Below are 20623 nucleotides of genomic sequence, written 5' to 3'. Positions count from 1 at the left end.
TTATTCAGCACGGCGTTTGTCATTTGCTTGGTTGTCCTGTCACTGTTGGATGTTTTCTTGCGCAGACTACTGTCTAATGGTGGGAAGGCCACGAGACACGTGACTTTTCTCTTTCCTTGTTAGCATGGTTTCCTGCCACTGTCTTGGTGTGCTGCCAGCCTGTGAGACACGTGTCTTGCCCATCTCAGCTCCACTGTGGCATGTTAGATATGTCTTTGAGCAGAGTCCCGGTCCCAGAGCTGCTGCCTTCTCTGCACTCTGGCTTGTAAGACTGCAGGCAAAGGCCCTCCCTGGCCCCTCAGCCAGATAGATACATTTACCTGCAGGGCTCAGCTTTGGTGAAAGATATTGGCGAGAGAGAGGAAAGGGGACGGCCCGTGGTGCACCCCCTATTTTGCATAGAACCACAGCCTCCTGGGAGGGCAGAGACATGAGGGTTCTCAGGGAAAGCCCTCCCAGGAGTGTTGAAGGGCAGGACGTGAAACACAGCAATCCCGGAATGGCCTGGTCTAAGATGCCTGTGCAATAGGCCTGGCCCTAGGCTTCCGGGGCTCTTCCTCGGCAGAGGCCCCAGTGGTATGAGCCCGACCAGGGCTGTGCCCGACCAGGGCTGTAGGGCGCGTTGGGAGCGCGTTAGGGACGCGAAAGAGGGCGCAGGGCGCAGAACTCTGCCCGTTTCTCCCCAGGATTTTGGGGAGGACAGGGAATCTGGCCAGGTCAGTGACTAGGCTTTCCCAGAAGGAAAGTCCAGTGACAGTGGCATGTTGTGAAACACAAGATTGCTGGTGGTCTGGAGGGTGCTTTCTGTCAGCCACTTCTCCCGGGAGCAGCCAGAGAGCAGGCTGATGTCGTGCTCTGTCAAGCACAACACTGGCCCCAAGCCACTGTCCTTAGCAAAAGCAGAAACATTCATAGTTTCAGTCTCCTGCATCTGATTCCTGCCATCAGCATGTGAACGTTTGGCAGTCCAAGGCTTGCCATGCAAACTTTGTTCATAGGTGTCCCATGCGAATGCATGGGCCTCATCACTACTGTCTACGGCAGGGCTCTCTGCTCAGCCTATGTAAGTGAAGCATTGGTGGTTCAGTGGTAGAATTCTCGCCTGCCACGCGGGAGGCACGGGTTCGATTCCCGGCCAATGCAAAGCGCCCTTCTTTTGGCTTTGCTTTAGAAGTCAGAGATATAGACTTGGGGAAAAAAATGTCAAAGAGTGACCCCGACGTGATTTGAACACGCAACCTTCTGATCTGGAGTCAGACGCGCTCCCGTTGCGCCACGAGGTCCCTGTGCATGCAGTTCTCAGCCCCGGATCAAGAAATGCTTCTGTGCCTTTTATTGGCCCTCAGTACCCCTGTGGTTAAAGTAGAAGGCTTGGTGGCCCGTTTCCAGTCCTATTGGTGGAAATGACTAGAGGTGAAGAGATGAGAGAAGATGGAAATGTTGAGATAGAGCATGTCACGGAGGCAAAGCGAGAGCTCTAAGAGCAAAGCCAGACAGCTGTGTTTTAATTCAGGACTTGATGTAGGCAAAAGCATACTTCGCTGGGTGGGCTTGAACCACCAACCTTTCGGTTAACAGCCGAACGCGCTAACCGATTGCGCCACAGAGACCAACCACCAGAGTGAGCTTTTGGGACTCAATATATGTTTTTACCTTTGTGCTCCTGCCTGCAGCTCTAAGGTCCTGGCATAAGACAGGTAGGCTTAGACTCCATTGTGACATGTCTTACTTCTCTTAGAAGAAGGTTCTGAGTTGCCAGGCAGCTTATCTTCTGCCGGGCACACTTTCCTTTGCAGGCTTTCAGGTTGTGAATCCAGCACTGCTTAGGTGTCCATGTCAGACATGAGCAGCTCATTGAGCCCCACTGTGTGTTTTTTGTGGAGATACAACTCTCAGACTAGAGGGAGCAGGCGGGAAGTGGGTGAGACTCACACAGGGTGGGTGGGGCAGTTAAAGGATGTTATCTAATAGTGTAATCGAGGAGTTGGGTTTTTTGTGCACTACACTTTAACCAGCGATTCTTTCTAAAAGGAAATCCCAGGGCAGTACCCGCAATGAGTGGCATCCCCACACCCGAGGTTGCATTGTGGTAGCTGTTCCCTGAGCCCCTAGCCCCTGTCCCCATGTCGCCCTTTCTCCTCGTGTAACTCACCTCAGGTTCGGTGGCTCTGATACTTGCTGCTTCTGCGCGATCATCCCCATGATCTGGGCCTTTGTACGAAATGTCATGTAAGATGACTTTATTCAGCACAGCGTTTGTCATTTGCTTGGTTGTCCTGTCACTGTTGGATGTTTTCTTGCGCAGACTACTGTCTAATGGTGGGAAGGCCACGAGACACGTGACTTTTCTCTTTCCTTGTTAGCATAGTTTCCTGCCACTGTCTTGTTGTGCTGCCTGCCTGTGAGACACGTGTCTTGCCCATCTCAGCTCCACTGTGGCATGTTAGATATGTCTTTGAGCAGAGTCCCGGTCCCAGAGCTGCTGCCTTCTCTGCACTCTGGCTTGTAAGACTGCAGGCAAAGGCCCTCCCTGGCCCCTCAGCCAGATAGATACATTTACCTGCAGGGCTCAGCTTTGGTGAAAGATATTGGCGAGAGAGAGGAAAGGGGACGGCCCGTGGTGCACCCCCTATTTTGCATAGAACCACAGCCTCCTGGGAGGGCAGAGACATGAGGGTTCTCAGGGAAAGCCCTCCCAGGAGTGTTGAAGGGCAGGACGTGAAACACAGCAATCCCGGAATGGCCTGGTCTAAGATGCCTGTGCAATAGGCCTGGCCCTAGGCTTCCGGGGCTCTTCCTCGGCAGAGGCCCCAGTGGTATGAGCCCGACCAGGGCTGTGCCCGACCAGGGCTGTAGGGCGCGTTGGGAGCGCGTTAGGGACGCGAAAGAGGGCGCAGGGCGCAGAACTCTGCCCGTTTCTCCCCAGGATTTTGGGGAGGACAGGGAATCTGGCCAGGTCAGTGACTAGGCTTTCCCAGAAGGAAAGTCCAGTGACAGTGGCATGTTGTGAAACACAAGATTGCTGGTGGTCTGGAGGGTGCTTTCTGTCAGCCACTTCTCCCGGGAGCAGCCAGAGAGCAGGCTGATGTCGTGCTCTGTCAAGCACAACACTGGCCCCAAACCACTGTCCTTAGCAAAAGCAGAAACATTCATAGTTTCAGTCTCCTGCATCTGATTCCTGCCATCAGCATGTGAACGTTTGGCAGTCCAAGGCTTGCCATGCAAACTTTGTTCATAGGTGTCCCATGCGAATGCATGGGCCTCATCACTACTGTCTACGGCAGGGCTCTCTGCTCAGCCTATGTAAGTGAAGCATTGGTGGTTCAGTGGTAGAATTCTCGCCTGCCATGCGGGAGGCCCGGGTTTGATTCCCGGCCAATGCAAAGCGCCCTTCTTTTGGCTTTGCTTTAGAAGTCAGAGATATAGACTTGGTGGGGAAAAAAATGTCAAAGAGTGACCCCGACGTGATTTGAACACGCAACCTTCTGATCTGGAGTCAGACGCGCTACCGTTGCGCCACGAGGTCCCTGTGCATGCAGTTCTCAGCCCCGGATCAAGAAATGCTTCTGTGCCTTTTATTGGCCCTCAGTACGCCTGTGGTTAAAGTAGAAGGCTTGGTGGCCCGTTTCCAGTCCTATTGGTGGAAATGACTAGAGGTGAAGAGATGAGAGAAGATAGAAATGTTGAGATAGAGCATGTCACGCAGGCAAAGCGAGAGCTCTAAGAGCAAAGCCAGACAGCTGTGTTTTAATTCAGGACTTGATGTAGGCAAAAGCATACGTCCCTGGGTGGGCTTGAACCACCAACCTTTCGGTTAACAGCCGAACGCGCTAACCGATTGCGCCACAGAGACCAACCACCGCAGTGAGCGTGTTGGGACTCAATATATGTTTTTACCTTTGTGCTCCTGCCTGCAGCTCTAAGGTCCTGGCATAAGACAGGTAGGCTTAGACTCCATTGTGACATGTCTTACTTCTCTTAGAAGAAGGTTCTGAGTTGCCAGGCAGCTTATCTTCTGCCGGGCACACTTTCCTTTGCAGGCTTTCAGGTTGTGAATCCAGCACTGCTTAGGTGTCCATGTCAGACATGAGCAGCTCATTGAGCCCCACTGTGTGTTTTTTGTGGAGATACAACTCTCAGACTAGAGGGAGCAGGCGGGAAGTGGGTGAGACTCACACAGGGTGGGTGGGGCAGTTAAAGGATGTTATCTAATAGTGTAATCGAGGAGTTGGGTTTTTTGTGCACTACACTTTAACCAGCGATTCTTTCTAAAAGGAAATCCCAGGGCAGTACCCGCAATGAGTGGCATCCCCACACCCGAGGTTGCATTGTGGTAGCTGTTCCCTGAGCCCATAGCCCCTGTCCCCATGTCGCCCTTTCTCCTCGTGTAACTCACCCCAGGTTCGGTGGCCCTGATACTTGCTGCTTCTGCTGCGCGATCATCCCCATGATCTGGGCCTTTGTACGAAATGTCATGTAAGATGACTTTATTCAGCACGGCGTTTGTCATTTGCTTGGTTGTCCTGTCACTGTTGGATGTTTTCTTGCGCAGACTACTGTCTAATGGTGGGAAGGCCACGAGACACGTGACTTTTCTCTTTCCTTGTTAGCATGGTTTCCTGCCACTGTCTTGGTGTGCTGCCAGCCTGTGAGACACGTGTCTTGCCCATCTCAGCTCCACTGTGGCATGTTAGATATGTCTTTGAGCAGAGTCCCGGTCCCAGAGCTGCTGCCTTCTCTGCACTCTGGCTTGTAAGACTGCAGGCAAAGGCCCTCCCTGGCCCCTCAGCCAGATAGATACATTTACCTGCAGGGCTCAGCTTTGGTGAAAGATATTGGCGAGAGAGAGGAAAGGGGACGGCCCGTGGTGCACCCCCTATTTTGCATAGAACCACAGCCTCCTGGGAGGGCAGAGACATGAGGGTTCTCAGGGAAAGCCCTCCCAGGAGTGTTGAAGGGCAGGACGTGAAACACAGCAATCCCGGAATGGCCTGGTCTAAGATGCCTGTGCAATAGGCCTGGCCCTAGGCTTCCGGGGCTCTTCCTCGGCAGAGGCCCCAGTGGTATGAGCCCGACCAGGGCTGTGCCCGACCAGGGCTGTAGGGCGCGTTGGGAGCGCGTTAGGGACGCGAAAGAGGGCGCAGGGCGCAGAACTCTGCCCGTTTCTCCCCAGGATTTTGGGGAGGACAGGGAATCTGGCCAGGTCAGTGACTAGGCTTTCCCAGAAGGAAAGTCCAGTGACAGTGGCATGTTGTGAAACACAAGATTGCTGGTGGTCTGGAGGGTGCTTTCTGTCAGCCACTTCTCCCGGGAGCAGCCAGAGAGCAGGCTGATGTCGTGCTCTGTCAAGCACAACACTGGCCCCAAGCCACTGTCCTTAGCAAAAGCAGAAACATTCATAGTTTCAGTCTCCTGCATCTGATTCCTGCCATCAGCATGTGAACGTTTGGCAGTCCAAGGCTTGCCATGCAAACTTTGTTCATAGGTGTCCCATGCGAATGCATGGGCCTCATCACTACTGTCTACGGCAGGGCTCTCTGCTCAGCCTATGTAAGTGAAGCATTGGTGGTTCAGTGGTAGAATTCTCGCCTGCCACGCGGGAGGCACGGGTTCGATTCCCGGCCAATGCAAAGCGCCCTTCTTTTGGCTTTGCTTTAGAAGTCAGAGATATAGACTTGGGGAAAAAAATGTCAAAGAGTGACCCCGACGTGATTTGAACACGCAACCTTCTGATCTGGAGTCAGATGCGCTACCGTTGCGCCACGAGGTCCCTGTGCATGCAGTTCTCAGCCCCGGATCAAGAAATGCTTCTGTGCCTTTTATTGGCCCTCAGTACCCCTGTGGTTAAAGTAGAAGGCTTGGTGGCCCGTTTCCAGTCCTATTGGTGGAAATGACTAGAGGTGAAGAGATGAGAGAAGATGGAAATGTTGAGATAGAGCATGTCACGCAGGCAAAGCGAGAGCTCTAAGAGCAAAGCCAGACAGCTGTGTTTTAATTCAGGACTTGATGTAGGCAAAAGCATACGTCCCTGGGTGGGCTTGAACCACCAACCTTTCGGTTAACAGCCGAACGCGCTAACCGATTGCGCCACAGAGACCAACCACCGCAGTGAGCGTGTTGGGACTCAATATATGTTTTTACCTTTGTGCTCCTGCCTGCAGCTCTAAGGTCCTGGCATAAGACAGGTAGGCTTAGACTCCATTGTGACATGTCTTACTTCTCTTAGAAGAAGGTTCTGAGTTGCCAGGCAGCTTATCTTCTGCCGGGCACACTTTCCTTTGCAGGCTTTCAGGTTGTGAATCCAGCACTGCTTAGGTGTCCATGTCAGACATGAGCAGCTCATTGAGCCCCACTGTGTGTTTTTTGTGGAGATACAACTCTCAGACTAGAGGGAGCAGGCGGGAAGTGGGTGAGACTCACACAGGGTGGGTGGGGCAGTTAAAGGATGTTATCTAATAGTGTAATCGAGGAGTTGGGTTTTTTGTGCACTACACTTTAACCAGCGATTCTTTCTAAAAGGAAATCCCAGGGCAGTACCCGCAATGAGTGGCATCCCCACACCCGAGGTTGCATTGTGGTAGCTGTTCCCTGAGCCCCTAGCCCCTGTCCCCATGTCGCCCTTTCTCCTCGTGTAACTCACCTCAGGTTCGGTGGCTCTGATACTTGCTGCTTCTGCGCGATCATCCCCATGATCTGGGCCTTTGTACGAAATGTCATGTAAGATGACTTTATTCAGCACAGCGTTTGTCATTTGCTTGGTTGTCCTGTCACTGTTGGATGTTTTCTTGCGCAGACTACTGTCTAATGGTGGGAAGGCCACGAGACACGTGACTTTTCTCTTTCCTTGTTAGCATAGTTTCCTGCCACTGTCTTGTTGTGCTGCCTGCCTGTGAGACACGTGTCTTGCCCATCTCAGCTCCACTGTGGCATGTTAGATATGTCTTTGAGCAGAGTCCCGGTCCCAGAGCTGCTGCCTTCTCTGCACTCTGGCTTGTAAGACTGCAGGCAAAGGCCCTCCCTGGCCCCTCAGCCAGATAGATACATTTACCTGCAGGGCTCAGCTTTGGTGAAAGATATTGGCGAGAGAGAGGAAAGGGGACGGCCCGTGGTGCACCCCCTATTTTGCATAGAACCACAGCCTCCTGGGAGGGCAGAGACATGAGGGTTCTCAGGGAAAGCCCTCCCAGGAGTGTTGAAGGGCAGGACGTGAAACACAGCAATCCCGGAATGGCCTGGTCTAAGATGCCTGTGCAATAGGCCTGGCCCTAGGCTTCCGGGGCTCTTCCTCGGCAGAGGCCCCAGTGGTATGAGCCCGACCAGGGCTGTGCCCGACCAGGGCTGTAGGGCGCGTTGGGAGCGCGTTAGGGACGCGAAAGAGGGCGCAGGGCGCAGAACTCTGCCCGTTTCTCCCCAGGATTTTGGGGAGGACAGGGAATCTGGCCAGGTCAGTGACTAGGCTTTCCCAGAAGGAAAGTCCAGTGACAGTGGCATGTTGTGAAACACAAGATTGCTGGTGGTCTGGAGGGTGCTTTCTGTCAGCCACTTCTCCCGGGAGCAGCCAGAGAGCAGGCTGATGTCGTGCTCTGTCAAGCACAACACTGGCCCCAAACCACTGTCCTTAGCAAAAGCAGAAACATTCATAGTTTCAGTCTCCTGCATCTGATTCCTGCCATCAGCATGTGAACGTTTGGCAGTCCAAGGCTTGCCATGCAAACTTTGTTCATAGGTGTCCCATGCGAATGCATGGGCCTCATCACTACTGTCTACGGCAGGGCTCTCTGCTCAGCCTATGTAAGTGAAGCATTGGTGGTTCAGTGGTAGAATTCTCGCCTGCCATGCGGGAGGCCCGGGTTCGATTCCCGGCCAATGCAAAGCGCCCTTCTTTTGGCTTTGCTTTAGAAGTCAGAGATATAGACTTGGTGGGGAAAAAAAATGTCAAAGAGTGACCCCGACGTGATTTGAACACGCAACCTTCTGATCTGGAGTCAGACGCGCTACCGTTGCGCCACGAGGTCCCTGTGCATGCAGTTCTCAGCCCCGGATCAAGAAATGCTTCTGTGCCTTTTATTGGCCCTCAGTACGCCTGTGGTTAAAGTAGAAGGCTTGGTGGCCCGTTTCCAGTCCTATTGGTGGAAATGACTAGAGGTGAAGAGATGAGAGAAGATAGAAATGTTGAGATAGAGCATGTCACGCAGGCAAAGCGAGAGCTCTAAGAGCAAAGCCAGACAGCTGTGTTTTAATTCAGGACTTGATGTAGGCAAAAGCATACGTCCCTGGGTGGGCTTGAACCACCAACCTTTCGGTTAACAGCCGAACGCGCTAACCGATTGCGCCACAGAGACCAACCACCGCAGTGAGCGTGTTGGGACTCAATATATGTTTTTACCTTTGTGCTCCTGCCTGCAGCTCTAAGGTCCTGGCATAAGACAGGTAGGCTTAGACTCCATTGTGACATGTCTTACTTCTCTTAGAAGAAGGTTCTGAGTTGCCAGGCAGCTTATCTTCTGCCGGGCACACTTTCCTTTGCAGGCTTTCAGGTTGTGAATCCAGCACTGCTTAGGAGTCCATGTCAGACATGAGCAGCTCATTGAGCCCCACTGTGTGTTTTTTGTGGAGATACAACTCTCAGACTAGAGGGAGCAGGCGGGAAGTGGGTGAGACTCACACAGGGTGGGTGGGGCAGTTAAAGGATGTTATCTAATAGTGTAATCGAGGAGTTGGGTTTTTTGTGCACTACACTTTAACCAGCGATTCTTTCTAAAAGGAAATCCCAGGGCAGTACCCGCAATGAGTGGCATCCCCACACCCGAGGTTGCATTGTGGTAGCTGTTCCCTGAGCCCATAGCCCCTGTCCCCATGTCGCCCTTTCTCCTCGTGTAACTCACCCCAGGTTCGGTGGCTCTGATACTTGCTGCTTCTGCTGCGCGATCATCCCCATGATCTGGGCCTTTGTACGAAATGTCATGTAAGATGACTTTATTCAGCACGGCGTTTGTCATTTGCTTGGTTGTCCTGTCACTGTTGGATGTTTTCTTGCGCAGACTACTGTCTAATGGTGGGAAGGCCACGAGACACGTGACTTTTCTCTTTCCTTGTTAGCATGGTTTCCTGCCACTGTCTTGGTGTGCTGCCAGCCTGTGAGACACGTGTCTTGCCCATCTCAGCTCCACTGTGGCATGTTAGATATGTCTTTGAGCAGAGTCCCGGTCCCAGAGCTGCTGCCTTCTCTGCACTCTGGCTTGTAAGACTGCAGGCAAAGGCCCTCCCTGGCCCCTCAGCCAGATAGATACATTTACCTGCAGGGCTCAGCTTTGGTGAAAGATATTGGCGAGAGAGAGGAAAGGGGACGGCCCGTGGTGCACCCCCTATTTTGCATAGAACCACAGCCTCCTGGGAGGGCAGAGACATGAGGGTTCTCAGGGAAAGCCCTCCCAGGAGTGTTGAAGGGCAGGACGTGAAACACAGCAATCCCGGAATGGCCTGGTCTAAGATGCCTGTGCAATAGGCCTGGCCCTAGGCTTCCGGGGCTCTTCCTCGGCAGAGGCCCCAGTGGTATGAGCCCGACCAGGGCTGTGCCCGACCAGGGCTGTAGGGCGCGTTGGGAGCGCGTTAGGGACGCGAAAGAGGGTGCAGGGCGCAGAACTCTGCCCGTTTCTCCCCAGGATTTTGGGGAGGACAGGGAATCTGGCCAGGTCAGTGACTAGGCTTTCCCAGAAGGAAAGTCCAGTGACAGTGGCATGTTGTGAAACACAAGATTGCTGGTGGTCTGGAGGGTGCTTTCTGTCAGCCACTTCTCCCGGGAGCAGCCAGAGAGCAGGCTGATGTCGTGCTCTGTCAAGCACAACACTGGCCCCAAACCACTGTCCTTAGCAAAAGCAGAAACATTCATAGTTTCAGTCTCCTGCATCTGATTCCTGCCATCAGCATGTGAACGTTTGGCAGTCCAAGGCTTGCCATGCAAACTTTGTTCATAGGTGTCCCATGCGAATGCATGGGCCTCATCACTACTGTCTACGGCAGGGCTCTCTGCTCAGCCTATGTAAGTGAAGCATTGGTGGTTCAGTGGTAGAATTCTCGCCTGCCACGCGGGAGGCACGGGTTCGATTCCCGGCCAATGCAAAGCGCCCTTCTTTTGGCTTTGCTTTAGAAGTCAGAGATATAGACTTGGGGAAAAAAATGTCAAAGAGTGACCCCGACGTGATTTGAACACGCAACCTTCTGATGTGGAGTCAGACGCGCTACCGTTGCGCCACGAGGTCCCTGTGCATGCAGTTCTCAGCCCCGGATCAAGAAATGCTTCTGTGCCTTTTATTGGCCCTCAGTACCCCTGTGGTTAAAGTAGAAGGCTTGGTGGCCCGTTTCCAGTCCTATTGGTGGAAATGACTAGAGGTGAAGAGATGAGAGAAGATGGAAATGTTGAGATAGAGCATGTCACGCAGGCAAAGCGAGAGATCTAAGAGCAAAGCCAGACAGCTGTGTTTTAATTCAGGACTTGATGTAGGCAAAAGCATACGTCCCTGGGTGGGCTTGAACCACCAACCTTTCGGTTAACAGCCGAACGCGCTAACCGATTGCGCCACAGAGACCAACCACCGCAGTGAGCGTGTTGGGACTCAATATATGTTTTTACCTTTGTGCTCCTGCCTGCAGCTCTAAGGTCCTGGCATAAGACAGGTAGGCTTAGACTCCATTGTGACATGTCTTACTTCTCTTAGAAGAAGGTTCTGAGTTGCCAGGCAGCTTATCTTCTGCCGGGCACACTTTCCTTTGCAGGCTTTCAGGTTGTGAATCCAGCACTGCTTAGGTGTCCATGTCAGACATGAGCAGCTCATTGAGCCCCACTGTGTGTTTTTTGTGGAGATACAACTCTCAGACTAGAGGGAGCAGGCGGGAAGTGGGTGAGACTCACACAGGGTGGGTGGGGCAGTTAAAGGATGTTATCTAATAGTGTAATCGAGGAGTTGGGTTTTTTGTGCACTACACTTTAACCAGCGATTCTTTCTAAAAGGAAATCCCAGGGCAGTACCCGCAATGAGTGGCATCCCCACACCCGAGGTTGCATTGTGGTAGCTGTTCCCTGAGCCCCTAGCCCCTGTCCCCATGTCGCCCTTTCTCCTCGTGTAACTCACCTCAGGTTCGGTGGCTCTGATACTTGCTGCTTCTGCGCGATCATCCCCATGATCTGGGCCTTTGTACGAAATGTCATGTAAGATGACTTTATTCAGCACAGCGTTTGTCATTTGCTTGGTTGTCCTGTCACTGTTGGATGTTTTCTTGCGCAGACTACTGTCTAATGGTGGGAAGGCCACGAGACACGTGACTTTTCTCTTTCCTTGTTAGCATAGTTTCCTGCCACTGTCTTGTTGTGCTGCCTGCCTGTGAGACACGTGTCTTGCCCATCTCAGCTCCACTGTGGCATGTTAGATATGTCTTTGAGCAGAGTCCCGGTCCCAGAGCTGCTGCCTTCTCTGCACTCTGGCTTGTAAGACTGCAGGCAAAGGCCCTCCCTGGCCCCTCAGCCAGATAGATACATTTACCTGCAGGGCTCAGCTTTGGTGAAAGATATTGGCGAGAGAGAGGAAAGGGGACGGCCCGTGGTGCACCCCCTATTTTGCATAGAACCACAGCCTCCTGGGAGGGCAGAGACATGAGGGTTCTCAGGGAAAGCCCTCCCAGGAGTGTTGAAGGGCAGGACGTGAAACACAGCAATCCCGGAATGGCCTGGTCTAAGATGCCTGTGCAATAGGCCTGGCCCTAGGCTTCCGGGGCTCTTCCTCGGCAGAGGCCCCAGTGGTATGAGCCCGACCAGGGCTGTGCCCGACCAGGGCTGTAGGGCGCGTTGGGAGCGCGTTAGGGACGCGAAAGAGGGCGCAGGGCGCAGAACTCTGCCCGTTTCTCCCCAGGATTTTGGGGAGGACAGGGAATCTGGCCAGGTCAGTGACTAGGCTTTCCCAGAAGGAAAGTCCAGTGACAGTGGCATGTTGTGAAACACAAGATTGCTGGTGGTCTGGAGGGTGCTTTCTGTCAGCCACTTCTCCCGGGAGCAGCCAGAGAGCAGGCTGATGTCGTGCTCTGTCAAGCACAACACTGGCCCCAAACCACTGTCCTTAGCAAAAGCAGAAACATTCATAGTTTCAGTCTCCTGCATCTGATTCCTGCCATCAGCATGTGAACGTTTGGCAGTCCAAGGCTTGCCATGCAAACTTTGTTCATAGGTGTCCCATGCGAATGCATGGGCCTCATCACTACTGTCTACGGCAGGGCTCTCTGCTCAGCCTATGTAAGTGAAGCATTGGTGGTTCAGTGGTAGAATTCTCGCCTGCCACGCGGGAGGCACGGGTTCGATTCCCGGCCAATGCAAAGCGCCCTTCTTTTGGCTTTGCTTTAGAAGTCAGAGATATAGACTTGGGGAAAAAAATGTCAAAGAGTGACCCCGACGTGATTTGAACACGCAACCTTCTGATCTGGAGTCAGACGCGCTACCGTTGCGCCACGAGGTCCCTGTGCATGCAGTTCTCAGCCCCGGATCAAGAAATGCTTCTGTGCCTTTTATTGGCCCTCAGTACCCCTGTGGTTAAAGTAGATGGCTTGGTGGCCCGTTTCCAGTCCTATTGGTGGAAATGACTAGAGGTGAAGAGATGAGAGAAGATGGAAATGTTGAGATAGAGCATGTCACGCAGGCAAAGCGAGAGATCTAAGAGCAAAGCCAGACAGCTGTGTTTTAATTCAGGACTTGATGTAGGCAAAAGCATACGTCCCTGGGTGGGCTTGAACCACCAACCTTTCGGTTAACAGCCGAACGCGCTAACCGATTGCGCCACAGAGACCAACCACCGCAGTGAGCGTGTTGGGACTCAATATATGTTTTTACCTTTGTGCTCCTGCCTGCAGCTCTAAGGTCCTGGCATAAGACAGGTAGGCTTAGACTCCATTGTGACATGTCTTACTTCTCTTAGAAGAAGGTTCTGAGTTGCCAGGCAGCTTATCTTCTGCCGGGCACACTTTCCTTTGCAGGCTTTCAGGTTGTGAATCCAGCACTGCTTAGGTGTCCATGTCAGACATGAGCAGCTCATTGAGCCCCACTGTGTGTTTTTTGTGGAGATACAACTCTCAGACTAGAGGGAGCAGGCGGGAAGTGGGTGAGACTCACACAGGGTGGGTGGGGCAGTTAAAGGATGTTATCTAATAGTGTAATCGAGGAGTTGGGTTTTTTGTGCACTACACTTTAACCAGCGATTCTTTCTAAAAGGAAATCCCAGGGCAGTACCCGCAATGAGTGGCATCCCCACACCCGAGGTTGCATTGTGGTAGCTGTTCCCTGAGCCCCTAGCCCCTGTCCCCATGTCGCCCTTTCTCCTCGTGTAACTCACCTCAGGTTCGGTGGCTCTGATACTTGCTGCTTCTGCGCGATCATCCCCATGATCTGGGCCTTTGTACGAAATGTCATGTAAGATGACTTTATTCAGCACAGCGTTTGTCATTTGCTTGGTTGTCCTGTCACTGTTGGATGTTTTCTTGCGCAGACTACTGTCTAATGGTGGGAAGGCCACGAGACACGTGACTTTTCTCTTTCCTTGTTAGCATAGTTTCCTGCCACTGTCTTGTTGTGCTGCCTGCCTGTGAGACACGTGTCTTGCCCATCTCAGCTCCACTGTGGCATGTTAGATATGTCTTTGAGCAGAGTCCCGGTCCCAGAGCTGCTGCCTTCTCTGCACTCTGGCTTGTAAGACTGCAGGCAAAGGCCCTCCCTGGCCCCTCAGCCAGATAGATACATTTACCTGCAGGGCTCAGCTTTGGTGAAAGATATTGGCGAGAGAGAGGAAAGGGGACGGCCCGTGGTGCACCCCCTATTTTGCATAGAACCACAGCCTCCTGGGAGGGCAGAGACATGAGGGTTCTCAGGGAAAGCCCTCCCATGAGTGTTGAAGGGCAGGACGTGAAACACAGCAATCCCGGAATGGCCTGGTCTAAGATGCCTGTGCAATAGGCCTGGCCCTAGGCTTCCGGGGCTCTTCCTCGGCAGAGGCCCCAGTGGTATGAGCCCGACCAGGGCTGTGCCCGACCAGGGCTGTAGGGCGCGTTGGGAGCGCGTTAGGGACGCGAAAGAGGGCGCAGGGCGCAGAACTCTGCCCGTTTCTCCCCAGGATTTTGGGGAGGACAGGGAATCTGGCCAGGTCAGTGACTAGGCTTTCCCAGAAGGAAAGTCCAGTGACAGTGGCATGTTGTGAAACACAAGATTGCTGGTGGTCTGGAGGGTGCTTTCTGTCAGCCACTTCTCCCGGGAGCAGCCAGAGAGCAGGCTGATGTCGTGCTCTGTCAAGCACAACACTGGCCCCAAACCACTGTCCTTAGCAAAAGCAGAAACATTCATAGTTTCAGTCTCCTGCATCTGATTCCTGCCATCAGCATGTGAACGTTTGGCAGTCCAAGGCTTGCCATGCAAACTTTGTTCATAGGTGTCCCATGCGAATGCATGGGCCTCATCACTACTGTCTACGGCAGGGCTCTCTGCTCAGCCTATGTAAGTGAAGCATTGGTGGTTCAGTGGTAGAATTCTCGCCTGCCACGCGGGAGGCCCGGGTTCGATTCCCGGCCAATGCAAAGCGCCCTTCTTTTGGCTTTGCTTTAGAAGTCAGAGATATAGACTTGGTGGGCAAAAAAATGTCAAAGAGTGACCCCGACGTGATTTGAACACGCAACCTTCTGATCTGGAGTCAGACGCACTACCGTTGCGCCACGAGGTCCATGTGCATGCAGTTCTCAGTCCCGGATCAAGAAATGCTTCTGTGCCTTTTATTGGCCCTCAGTACGCCTGTGGTTAAAGTAGAAGGCTTGGTGGCCCGTTTTCAGTCCTATTGGTGGAAATGACTAGAGGTGAAGAGATGAGAGAAGATAGAAATGTTGAGATAGAGCATGTCACGCAGGCAAAGCGAGAGCTCTAAGAGCAAAGCCAGACAGCTGTGTTTTAATTCAGGACTTGATGTAGGCAAAAGCATACTTCGCTGGGTGGGCTTGAACCACCAACCTTTCAGTTAACAGCCGAACGCGCTAACCGATTGCGCCACAGAGACCAACCACCGCAGTGAGCGTGTTGGGACTCAATATATGTTTTTACCTTTGTGCTCCTGCCTGCAGCTCTAAGGTCCTGGCATAAGACAGGTAGGCTTAGACTCCATTGTGACATGTCTTACTTCTCTTAGAAGAAGGTTCTGAGTTGCCAGGCAGCTTATCTTCTGCCGGCACACTTTCCTTTGCAGGCTTTCAGGTTGTGAATCCAGCACTGCTTAGGTGTCCATGTCAGACATGAGCAGCTCATTGAGCCCCACTGTGTGTTTTTTGTGGAGATACAACTCTCAGACTAGAGGGAGCAGGCGGGAAGTGGGTGAGACTCACACAGGGTGGGTGGGGCAGTTAAAGGATGTTATCTAATAGTGTAATCGAGGAGTTGGGTTTTTTGTGCACTACACTTTAACCAGCGATTCTTTCTAAAAGGAAATCCCAGGGCAGTACCCGCAATGAGTGGCATCCCCACACCCGAGGTTGCATTGTGGTAGCTGTTCCCTGAGCCCCTAGCCCCTGTCCCCATGTCGCCCTTTCTCCTCGTGTAACTCACCTCAGGTTCGGTGGCTCTGATACTTGCTGCTTCTGCACGATCATCCCCATGATCTGGGCCTTTGTACGAAATGTCATGTAAGATGACTTTATTCAGCACAGCGTTTGTCATTTGCTTGGTTGTCCTGTCACTGTTGGATGTTTTCTTGCGCAGACTACTGTCTAATGGTGGGAAGGCCACGAGACACGTGACTTTTCTCTTTCCTTGTTAGCATAGTTTCCTGCCACTGTCTTGTTGTGCTGCCTGCCTGTGAGACACGTGTCTTGCCCATCTCAGCTCCACTGTGGCATGTTAGATATGTCTTTGAGCAGAGTCCCGGTCCCAGAGCTGCTGCCTTCTCTGCACTCTGGCTTGTAAGACTGCAGGCAAAGGCCCTCCCTGGCCCCTCAGCCAGATAGATACATTTACCTGCAGGGCTCAGCTTTGGTGAAAGATATTGGCGAGAGAGAGGAAAGGGGACGGCCCGTGGTGCACCCCCTATTTTGCATAGAACCACAGCCTCCTGGGAGGGCAGAGACATGAGGGTTCTCAGGGAAAGCCCTCCCAGGAGTGTTGAAGGGCAGGACGTGAAACACAGCAATCCCGGAATGGCCTGGTCTAAGATGCCTGTGCAATAGGCCTGGCCCTAGGCTTCCGGGGCTCTTCCTCGGCAGAGGCCCCAGTGGTATGAGCCCGACCAGGGCTGTGCCCGACCAGGGCTGTAGGGCGCGTTGGGAGCGCGTTAGGGACGCGAAAGAGGGCGCAGGGCGCAGAACTCTGCCCGTTTCTCCCCAGGATTTTGGGGAGGACAGGGAATCTGGCCAGGTCAGTGACTAGGCTTTCGCAGAAGGAAAGTCCAGTGACAGTGGCATGTTGTGAAACACAAGATTGCTGGTGGTCTGGAGGGTGCTTTCTGTCAGCCACTTCTCCCGGGAGCAGCCAGAGAGCAGGCTGATGTCGTGCTCTGTCAAGCACAACACTGGCCCCAAACCACTGTCCTTAGCAAAAGCAGAAACATTCATAGTTTCAGTCTCCTGCATCTGATTCCTGCCATCAGCATGTGAACGTTTGGCAGTCCAAGGCTTGCCATGCAAACTTTGTTCATAGGTGTCCCATGCGAATGCATGGGCCTCATCACTACTGTCTACGGCAGGGCTCTCTGCTCAGCCTATGTAAGTGAAGCATTGGTGGTTCAGTGGTAGAATTCTCGCCTGCCATGCGGGAGGCCCGGGTTCGATTCCCGGCCAATGCAAAGCGCCCTTCTTTTGGCTTTGCTTTAGAAGTCAGAGATATAGACTTGGTGGGGAAAAAAATGTCAAAGAATGACCCCGACGTGATTTGAACACGCAACCTTCTGATCTGGAGTCAGACGCGCTACCGTTGCGCCACGAGGTCCCTGTGCATGCAGTTCTCAGCCCCGGATCAAGAAATGCTTCTGTGCCTTTTATTGGCCCTCAGTACCCCTGTGGTTAAAGTAGAAGGCTTGGTGGCCCGTTTCCAGTCCTATTGGTGGAAATGACTAGAGGTGAAGAGATGAGAGAAGATGGAAATGTTGAGATAGAGCATGTCACGCAGGCAAAGCGAGAGCTCTAAGAGCAAAGCCAGACAGCTGTGTTTTAAGTCAGGACTTGATGTAGGCAAAAGCATACGTCCCTGGGTGGGCTTGAACCACCAACCTTTCGGTTAACAGCCGAACGCGCTAACCGATTGCGCCACAGAGACCAACCACTGCAGTGAGCGTGTTGGGACTCAATATATGTTTTTACCTTTGTGCTCCTGCCTGCAGCTCTAAGGTCCTGGCATAAGACAGGTAGGCTTAGACTCCATTATGACATGTCTTACTTCTCTTAGAAGAAGGTTCTGAGTTGCCAGGCAGCTTATCTTCTGCCGGGCACACTTTCCTTTGCAGGCTTTCAGGTTGTGAATCCAGCACTGCTTAGGTGTCCATGTCAGACATGAGCAGCTCATTGAGCCCCACTGTGTGTTTTTTGTGGAGATACAACTCTCAGACTAGAGGGAGCAGGCGGGAAGTGGGTGAGACTCACACAGGGTGGGTGGGGCAGTTAAAGGATGTTATCTAATAGTGTAATCGAGGAGTTGGGTTTTTTGTGCACTACACTTTAACCAGCGATTCTTTCTAAAAGGAAATCCCAGGGCAGTACCCGCAATGAGTGGCATCCCCACACCCGAGGTTGCATTGTGGTAGCTGTTCCCTGAGCCCCTAGCCCCTGTCCCCATGTCGCCCTTTCTCCTCGTGTAACTCACCTCAGGTTCGGTGGCTCTGATACTTGCTGCTTCTGCGCGATCATCCCCATGATCTGGGCCTTTGTACGAAATGTCATGTAAGATGACTTTATTCAGCACAGCGTTTGTCATTTGCTTGGTTGTCCTGTCACTGTTGGATGTTTTCTTGCGCAGACTACTGTCTAATGGTGGGAAGGCCACGAGACACGTGACTTTTCTCTTTCCTTGTTAGCATAGTTTCCTGCCACTGTCTTGTTGTGCTGCCTGCCTGTGAGACACGTGTCTTGCCCATCTCAGCTCCACTGTGGCATGTTAGATATGTCTTTGAGCAGAGTCCCGGTCCCAGAGCTGCTGCCTTCTCTGCACTCTGGCTTGTAAGACTGCAGGCAAAGGCCCTCCCTGGCCCCTCAGCCAGATAGATACATTTACCTGCAGGGCTCAGCTTTGGTGAAAGATATTGGCGAGAGAGAGGAAAGGGGACGGCCCGTGGTGCACCCCCTATTTTGCATAGAACCACAGCCTCCTGGGAGGGCAGAGACATGAGGGTTCTCAGGGAAAGCCCTCCCAGGAGTGTTGAAGGGCAGGACGTGAAACACAGCAATCCCGGAATGGCCTGGTCTAAGATGCCTGTGCAATAGGCCTGGCCCTAGGCTTCCGGGGCTCTTCCTCGGCAGAGGCCCCAGTGGTATGAGCCCGACCAGGGCTGTGCCCGACCAGGGCTGTAGGGCGCGTTGGGAGCGCGTTAGGGACGCGAAAGAGGGCGCAGGGCGCAGAACTCTGCCCGTTTCTCCCCAGGATTTTGGGGAGGACAGGGAATCTGGCCAGGTCAGTGACTAGGCTTTCCCAGAAGGAAAGTCCAGTGACAGTGGCATGTTGTGAAACACAAGATTGCTGGTGGTCTGGAGGGTGCTTTCTGTCAGCCACTTCTCCCGGGAGCAGCCAGAGAGCAGGCTGATGTCGTGCTCTGTCAAGCACAACACTGGCCCCAAACCACTGTCCTTAGCAAAAGCAGAAACATTCATAGTTTCAGTCTCCTGCATCTGATTCCTGCCATCAGCATGTGAACGTTTGGCAGTCCAAGGCTTGCCATGCAAACTTTGTTCATAGGTGTCCCATGCGAATGCATGGGCCTCATCACTACTGTCTACGGCAGGGCTCTCTGCTCAGCCTATGTAAGTGAAGCATTGGTGGTTCAGTGGTAGAATTCTCGCCTGCCATGCGGGAGGCCCGGGTTCGATTCCCGGCCAATGCAAAGCGCCCTTCTTTTGGCTTTGCTTTAGAAGTCAGAGATATAGACTTGGTGGGGAAAAAAATGTCAAAGAGTGACCCCGACGTGATTTGAACACGCAACCTTCTGATCTGGAGTCAGACGCGCTACCGTTGCGCCACGAGGTCCCTGTGCATGCAGTTCTCAGCCCCGGATCAAGAAATGCTTCTGTGCCTTTTATTGGCCCTCGGTACGCCTGTGGTTAAAGTAGAAGGCTTGGTGGCCCGTTTCCAGTCCTATTGGTGGAAATGACTAGAGGTGAAGAGATGAGAGAAGATAGAAATGTTGAGATAGAGCATGTCACGCAGGCAAAGCGAGAGCTCTAAGAGCAAAGCCAGACAGCTGTGTTTTAATTCAGGACTTGATGTAGGCAAAAGCATACGTCCCTGGGTGGGCTTGAACCACCAACCTTTCGGTTAACAGCCGAACGCGCTAACCGATTGCGCCACAGAGACCAACCACCGCAGTGAGCGTGTTGGGACTCAATATATGTTTTTACCTTTGTGCTCCTGCCTGCAGCTCTAAGGTCCTGGCATAAGACAGGTAGGCTTAGACTCCATTGTGACCTGTCTTACTTCTCTTAGAAGAAGGTTCTGAGTTGCCAGGCAGCTTATCTTCTGCCGGGCACACTTTCCTTTGCAGGCTTTCAGGTTGTGAATCCAGCACTGCTTAGGTGTCCATGTCAGACATGAGCAGCTCATTGAGCCCCACTGTGTGTTTTTTGTGGAGATACAACTCTCAGACTAGAGGGAGCAGGCGGGAAGTGGGTGAGACTCACACAGGGTGGGTGGGGCAGTTAAAGGATGTTATCTAATAGTGTAATCGAGGAGTTGGGTTTTTTGTGCACTACACTTTAACCAGCGATTCTTTCTAAAAGGAAATCCCAGGGCAGTACCCGCAATGAGTGGCATCCCCACACCCGAGGTTGCATTGTGGTAGCTGTTCCCTGAGCCCATAGCCCCTGTCCCCATGTCGCCCTTTCTCCTCGTGTAACTCACCCCAGGTTCGGTGGCTCTGATACTTGCTGCTTCTGCTGCGCGATCATCCCCATGATCTGGGCCTTTGTACGAAATGTCATGTAAGATGACTTTATTCAGCACGGCGTTTGTCATTTGCTTGGTTGTCCTGTCACTGTTGGATGTTTTCTTGCGCAGACTACTGTCTAATGGTGGGAAGGCCACGAGACACGTGACTTTTCTCTTTCCTTGTTAGCATGGTTTCCTGCCACTGTCTTGGTGTGCTGCCAGCCTGTGAGACACGTGTCTTGCCCATCTCAGCTCCACTGTGGCATGTTAGATATGTCTTTGAGCAGAGTCCCGGTCCCAGAGCTGCTGCCTTCTCTGCACTCTGGCTTGTAAGACTGCAGGCAAAGGCCCTCCCTGGCCCCTCAGCCAGATAGATACATTTACCTGCAGGGCTCAGCTTTGGTGAAAGATATTGGCGAGAGAGAGGAAAGGGAACGGCCCGTGGTGCACCCCCTATTTTGCATAGAACCACAGCCTCCTGGGAGGGCAGAGACA

General features: G+C 52.8%; 13 non-coding genes across 13 annotated transcripts; 1 reads left to right on the top strand and 12 right to left on the bottom strand.

The window, feature by feature from the left end:
* Positions 1-3454: 3454 nt before the first annotated feature.
* On the bottom strand, positions 3455-3526 carry TRNAW-CCA (transfer RNA tryptophan (anticodon CCA)). Its single transcript has one exon. It is a non-coding gene; the product is annotated as a tRNA-Trp (tRNA).
* A 253-nt stretch (positions 3527-3779) lies between these two features.
* TRNAN-GUU (transfer RNA asparagine (anticodon GUU)) lies at positions 3780-3853 on the bottom strand. The gene has a single exon. It is a non-coding gene; the product is annotated as a tRNA-Asn (tRNA).
* Positions 3854-6023: 2170 nt separating this feature from the next.
* On the bottom strand, positions 6024-6097 carry TRNAN-GUU (transfer RNA asparagine (anticodon GUU)). Its single transcript has one exon. It is a non-coding gene; the product is annotated as a tRNA-Asn (tRNA).
* Positions 6098-7943: 1846 nt separating this feature from the next.
* On the bottom strand, positions 7944-8015 carry TRNAW-CCA (transfer RNA tryptophan (anticodon CCA)). Its single transcript has one exon. It is a non-coding gene; the product is annotated as a tRNA-Trp (tRNA).
* A 253-nt stretch (positions 8016-8268) lies between these two features.
* On the bottom strand, positions 8269-8342 carry TRNAN-GUU (transfer RNA asparagine (anticodon GUU)). Its single transcript has one exon. It is a non-coding gene; the product is annotated as a tRNA-Asn (tRNA).
* Positions 8343-10512: 2170 nt separating this feature from the next.
* Positions 10513-10586, bottom strand: TRNAN-GUU (transfer RNA asparagine (anticodon GUU)). The gene has a single exon. It is a non-coding gene; the product is annotated as a tRNA-Asn (tRNA).
* A 1842-nt stretch (positions 10587-12428) lies between these two features.
* Positions 12429-12500, bottom strand: TRNAW-CCA (transfer RNA tryptophan (anticodon CCA)). The gene has a single exon. It is a non-coding gene; the product is annotated as a tRNA-Trp (tRNA).
* A 253-nt stretch (positions 12501-12753) lies between these two features.
* On the bottom strand, positions 12754-12827 carry TRNAN-GUU (transfer RNA asparagine (anticodon GUU)). Its single transcript has one exon. It is a non-coding gene; the product is annotated as a tRNA-Asn (tRNA).
* A 1703-nt stretch (positions 12828-14530) lies between these two features.
* On the top strand, positions 14531-14601 carry TRNAG-GCC (transfer RNA glycine (anticodon GCC)). The gene has a single exon. It is a non-coding gene; the product is annotated as a tRNA-Gly (tRNA).
* Positions 14602-16915: 2314 nt separating this feature from the next.
* TRNAW-CCA (transfer RNA tryptophan (anticodon CCA)) lies at positions 16916-16987 on the bottom strand. The gene has a single exon. It is a non-coding gene; the product is annotated as a tRNA-Trp (tRNA).
* A 253-nt stretch (positions 16988-17240) lies between these two features.
* Positions 17241-17314, bottom strand: TRNAN-GUU (transfer RNA asparagine (anticodon GUU)). Its single transcript has one exon. It is a non-coding gene; the product is annotated as a tRNA-Asn (tRNA).
* A 1845-nt stretch (positions 17315-19159) lies between these two features.
* TRNAW-CCA (transfer RNA tryptophan (anticodon CCA)) lies at positions 19160-19231 on the bottom strand. The gene has a single exon. It is a non-coding gene; the product is annotated as a tRNA-Trp (tRNA).
* A 253-nt stretch (positions 19232-19484) lies between these two features.
* TRNAN-GUU (transfer RNA asparagine (anticodon GUU)) lies at positions 19485-19558 on the bottom strand. The gene has a single exon. It is a non-coding gene; the product is annotated as a tRNA-Asn (tRNA).
* Between the last annotated feature and the right edge of the window lie 1065 nt (positions 19559-20623).

Source organism: Pleurodeles waltl, chromosome 4_1 (assembly GCF_031143425.1).
Source record: "Pleurodeles waltl isolate 20211129_DDA chromosome 4_1, aPleWal1.hap1.20221129, whole genome shotgun sequence".
Classification (NCBI taxonomy): Eukaryota; Metazoa; Chordata; class Amphibia; order Caudata; family Salamandridae; genus Pleurodeles; species Pleurodeles waltl.
The sequence above is the reverse complement of the archived record's forward strand: the minus strand, read 5'-3'. Positions and strand labels throughout refer to the sequence as shown.